At 55.0% G+C, this 5,358-nt stretch overlaps 2 non-coding genes across 2 annotated transcripts; both read right to left on the bottom strand.

Annotated features, from left to right (window-relative positions):
* Positions 1 to 268: 268 nt before the first annotated feature.
* On the bottom strand, positions 269 to 423 carry LOC126112584 (5.8S ribosomal RNA). The gene has a single exon (XR_007524483.1). It is a non-coding gene; the product is annotated as a 5.8S ribosomal RNA (ribosomal RNA).
* A 353-nt stretch (positions 424 to 776) lies between these two features.
* Positions 777 to 2,686, bottom strand: LOC126112585 (small subunit ribosomal RNA). Its single transcript, XR_007524484.1, has one exon. It is a non-coding gene; the product is annotated as a small subunit ribosomal RNA (ribosomal RNA).
* Positions 2,687 to 5,358: the final 2,672 nt, after the last annotated feature.

The raw sequence follows: 5,358 nt of genomic DNA, 5'->3' as shown, positions 1-5,358 counted from the left end.
GGGAATCCTTGTTAGTTTCTTTTCCTCCGCTTAGTAATATGCTTAAATTCAGCGGGTAGTCTCGCCTGCTCTGAGGTCGTTGTACGAGGTGTCGCACGCCACACCGCCAGCCGGCTGTGCACGCTACCGAGAAAGTACCGGTATGCGAACCGCCAGGCGACGGGCGCGCATCGCACGTTTAAGGAGACGCGGCCGGCCCCACAGGCGGCCACGACACTCCCAGGTCTCCGAAGGCGGGACAAACGCCGCGCGCTTCAGTATACGTAGCCGACCCTCAGCCAGACGTGGCCCGGGAACGGAATCCATGGACCGCAATGTGCGTTCGAAACGTCGATGTTCATGTGTCCTGCAGTTCACATGTCGACGCGCAATTTGCTGCGTTCTTCATCGACCCACGAGCCGAGTGATCCACCGTCCTGGGTGATCTTTTTTGTTTAGTTTCCACTGTCTCTTTCAAAACAGTTGCATAGGCGGGACTGAGGCGTTTGACGGCCCCTGTTCCAGCGTTCTGTGTCCAACGGCCTCACGGCCGATGGGCGTCGTACGGCTCCACACCGGAGCGGACAGGCACTCGGGCGAAAGTCATTCAAAACCGGCGCCAGGCGCCAGGTGCCGCAGGCCAGCCGCTCCAGAGCTTCAGCGCTCGTACCACACAACATTTTGTCCGTTAGTTTTGAGAGGCACGCGTGGTTCCGCACGCGGCGCACGGCTGCTGCCGTACAGGTAGCGTGTTGCGCGACACGACACGCACATCGAAAGACATGCAGTCTAGTCGGTAATGATCCTTCCGCAGGTTCACCTACGGAAACCTTGTTACGACTTTTACTTCCTCTAAATGATCAAGTTTGGTCATCTTTCCGGTAGCATCGGCAACGACAGAGTCGATGCCGCGTACCAGTCCGAAGACCTCACTAAATCATTCAATCGGTAGTAGCGACGGGCGGTGTGTACAAAGGGCAGGGACGTAATCAACGCGAGCTTATGACTCGCGCTTACTGGGAATTCCTCGTTCATGGGGAACAATTGCAAGCCCCAATCCCTAGCACGAAGGAGGTTCAGCGGGTTACCCCGACCTTTCGGCCTAGGAAGACACGCTGATTCCTTCAGTGTAGCGCGCGTGCGGCCCAGAACATCTAAGGGCATCACAGACCTGTTATTGCTCAATCTCGTGCGGCTAGAAGCCGCCTGTCCCTCTAAGAAGAAAAGTAATCGCTGACAGCACGAAGGATGTCACGCGACTAGTTAGCAGGCTAGAGTCTCGTTCGTTATCGGAATTAACCAGACAAATCGCTCCACCAACTAAGAACGGCCATGCACCACCACCCACCGAATCAAGAAAGAGCTATCAATCTGTCAATCCTTCCGGTGTCCGGGCCTGGTGAGGTTTCCCGTGTTGAGTCAAATTAAGCCGCAGGCTCCACTCCTGGTGGTGCCCTTCCGTCAATTCCTTTAAGTTTCAGCTTTGCAACCATACTTCCCCCGGAACCCAAAAGCTTTGGTTTCCCGGAGGCTGCCCGCCGAGTCATCGGAGGAACTGCGGCGGATCGCTGGCTGGCATCGTTTATGGTTAGAACTAGGGCGGTATCTGATCGCCTTCGAACCTCTAACTTTCGTTCTTGATTAATGAAAACATACTTGGCAAATGCTTTCGCTTCTGTTCGTCTTGCGACGATCCAAGAATTTCACCTCTAACGTCGCAATACGAATGCCCCCGCCTGTCCCTATTAATCATTACCTCGGGTTCCGAAAACCAACAAAATAGAACCGAGGTCCTATTCCATTATTCCATGCACACAGTATTCAGGCGGGCTTGCCTGCTTTAAGCACTCTAATTTGTTCAAAGTAAACGTGCCGGCCCACCCAGACACTCAATAAAGAGCACCTTGGTAGGATTTCAACGGGGTCCGCCTCGGGACGCACGAACACGCACGAGGCGGTCGCACGCCTTCGGCTCGCCCCACCGGCAGGACGTCCCACGATACATGCCAGTTAAACACCGACGGGCGGTGAACCAACAGCGTGGGACACAAATCCAACTACGAGCTTTTTAACCGCAACAACTTTAATATACGCTATTGGAGCTGGAATTACCGCGGCTGCTGGCACCAGACTTGCCCTCCAATAGATACTCGTTAAAGGATTTAAAGTGTACTCATTCCGATTACGGGGCCTCGGATGAGTCCCCGTATCGTTATTTTTCGTCACTACCTCCCCGTGCCGGGAGTGGGTAATTTGCGCGCCTGCTGCCTTCCTTGGATGTGGTAGCCGTTTCTCAGGCTCCCTCTCCGGAATCGAACCCTGATTCCCCGTTACCCGTTACAACCATGGTAGGCGCAGAACCTACCATCGACAGTTGATAAGGCAGACATTTGAAAGATGCGTCGCCGGTACGAGGACCGTGCGATCAGCCCAAAGTTATTCAGAGTCACCAAGGCAAACGGACCGGACGAGCCGACCGATTGGTTTTGATCTAATAAAAGCGTCCCTTCCATCTCTGGTCGGGACTCTGTTTGCATGTATTAGCTCTAGAATTACCACAGTTATCCAAGTAACGTGGGTACGATCTAAGGAACCATAACTGATTTAATGAGCCATTCGCGGTTTCACCTTAATGCGGCTTGTACTGAGACATGCATGGCTTAATCTTTGAGACAAGCATATGACTACTGGCAGGATCAACCAGGGAGCTGCGTCAACTAGAGCTGAGCAGCCGGCCGCCCGGGAGTGTGTCCCAGGGGCCCGCGCGAACACGCAAGCGTCCGCTCAATTATTCTGCAAACAGGAGGAGGCTGAGCTCCCCTGCACAATACACCTCGAAACCCTCTCAGGTCCCGGCGGCGCGCAGCGCCGTCCTAAGTACTTGGTCGGGTTCGAGAGAGGCGCAATCGCCCGGAGTTAGGCGAGTAGACGCTTTAGGTGCGACCACCCGTGCTCCCAACTGAGCTTGCCGCTGCCGACAGAGGCCCGGGAGCGTGCTGTCGTGGCATTGCCGGCGGGAGACAACACGCGCCACCTACGGTGACCGGCAGCTCCAACGCCAGCGCCACAGAAGGGCAAAGGCCCCACGTGGGTGCCGAAGCGAACTCTCCCAGCACAGCGCACGTGCCAACACGTCTGCACAACTGCGATACAAACCACCAGCGAGAACCGCTGGGGCGACCGAGCAGCAGACGGCGTCGCGGCGCCGAGTGCCGGGCGGCGGCGCATCCTCAACGCACACAGTCCTCAGTCGGACCAGCACACTGCAGATGTCCACCGCGCTTCGCACCGGGCCCGCGAGGACCCACTTTGGCCGCCCGGCGCCGCGCGCAGGGTGCCCCGGCGCGCAGCTGCGCCGCCTGCCGCGTCCGTCGGCCGGCGCGCCTGCCACTGGGCGCCCCCACCAGCCGGCTGTAGCGCGTGCGCCCACGCACCGCGCGGCCAGCACGCCGGGCGGCCCCCCCTCACCGGCCGGGGACGGTCCCACCCAGCCACCGCCGCGTATCGCTTCACACACAGATTTGCCCTTACTGATTTACCTCCAGCAACAACAACCGCACCACAATGGGTTTACCAGTTGTTCATTTGCGTTGCGTCACGTCACCAGCAAACGTAGACGTCCATCCCAGTTTGCAAATGCAACGATTATTGCATACCTGTCTGTTAGGTGTCACGACACACTACGTCTGCCCACATACACGCAACAAAATGTGCACGACTAGAGAACACGTGGGAGGTGGCCCCCTACGTATGCGATGTCCATTACGAGACCGACTGTCAACCAGCATCTGTACCATGTCGCAGATGTGGAACGCGGTGCACCATGCTATCACACTGTGTGAGAAGAGACGACTACGTTTGAATACACGCGCCACTACATCAACAGACGGCTCATGCTGATCGCCATCCAGGGCGTCCGTTACTCCCACACGTCTCTATGGCGTACCACACTGCAATGTAGCTGTTATGGGGAGACGGCACGTGGCTGAGTGCACAACATTTGGACCGTATGGTTCGCTGTTGTTGGGCGCAGTCGTACGGTCACACATGTGCCACAGCGTATCATTCAGTACATACGGACCTATGTGCAGTACAATGTGAGGATTAAGCTTACGATATCAGCGGACAGTGGACACAGGCCGTACCACGACGTAGACTGAGCGCTTCGACATGCGAATGCCAGTGAACAGCTGCGAAGGGCATTGAACACGCAAGCACCTGAACGACCAGCGTGCGAAGGCAGGGTGGAGGGGGGGGGGCGATGTACATCCTGCAGTTGTCCACATTACAGTGTACAGCGGGAGCATGTAAAAAGTAAGCAACACTTGCGAAGTGTTCAACATGAAACGACACACAAGAGGGTGGGCGGTGCGAGTAGCGAACTATATTCAGAGGGTTGTGGTTAGACAACACTAGATTAATGTAACGTGTCATATGCCAATTACAGAGCAGGTTAAGGCACAACGTGGGTTAGGTTAAGGCACAACGTGGGTTAGGTTAAGGCACAACGTGGGTTAGGTTAAGGCACAACGTGGGGTTAGGTTAAGGCACAACGTGGGTTAGGTTAAGGCACAACGTGGGTTAGGTTAAGGCACAACGTGGGTTAGGTTAAGGCACAACGTGGGTTAGGTTAAGGCACAACGTGGGTTAGGTTAAGGCACAACGTGGGTTAGGTTAAGGCACAACGTGGGTTAGGTTAAGGCACAACGTGGGTTAGGTTAAGGCACAACGTGGGTTAGGTTAAGGCACAACGTGGGTTAGGTTAAGGCACAACGTGGGTTACGTTAAGGCACAACGTGGGTTAGGTTAAGGCACAACGTGGGTTACGTTAAGGCACAACGTGGGTTACGTTAAGGCACAACGTGGGTTACGTTAAGGCACAACGTGGGTTACGTTAAGGCACAACGTGGGGTTACGTTAAGGCACAACGTGGGTTACGTTAAGGCACAACGTGGGTTACGTTAAGGCACAACGTGGGTTACGTTAAGGCACAACGTGGGTTACGTTAAGGCACAACGTGGGTTACGTTAAGGCACAACGTGGGTTACGTTAAGGCACAACGTGGGTTACGTTAAGGCACAACGTGGGTTACGTTAAGGCACAACGTGGGTTAGGTTAAGGCACAACGTGGGTTAGGTTAAGACACAAATTGCGTTACAAATTGCGTTACATTGCGGTACAAATTGCGTTACATTGCGGTACAAATTGCGTTACATTGCGGTACAAATTGCGTTACAAATTTGGTTAGGTTAAGGTGCAAAATGGGTTGGATTACAGTACACAACATGGTAAGAGATAGTGTGTTTGGGGGGGGGGGGGGGGGGGCAGGTTCGTTGGTAGTGATCATTGTAAGTGAATGTCTGAGGCAGCGTCAGTATG

Source organism: Schistocerca cancellata, unplaced genomic scaffold, assembly GCF_023864275.1.
Source record: "Schistocerca cancellata isolate TAMUIC-IGC-003103 unplaced genomic scaffold, iqSchCanc2.1 HiC_scaffold_184, whole genome shotgun sequence".
NCBI lineage: Eukaryota > Metazoa > Arthropoda > Insecta > Orthoptera > Acrididae > Schistocerca > Schistocerca cancellata.
This window is presented reverse-complemented; position numbering and strand designations above follow the sequence as displayed.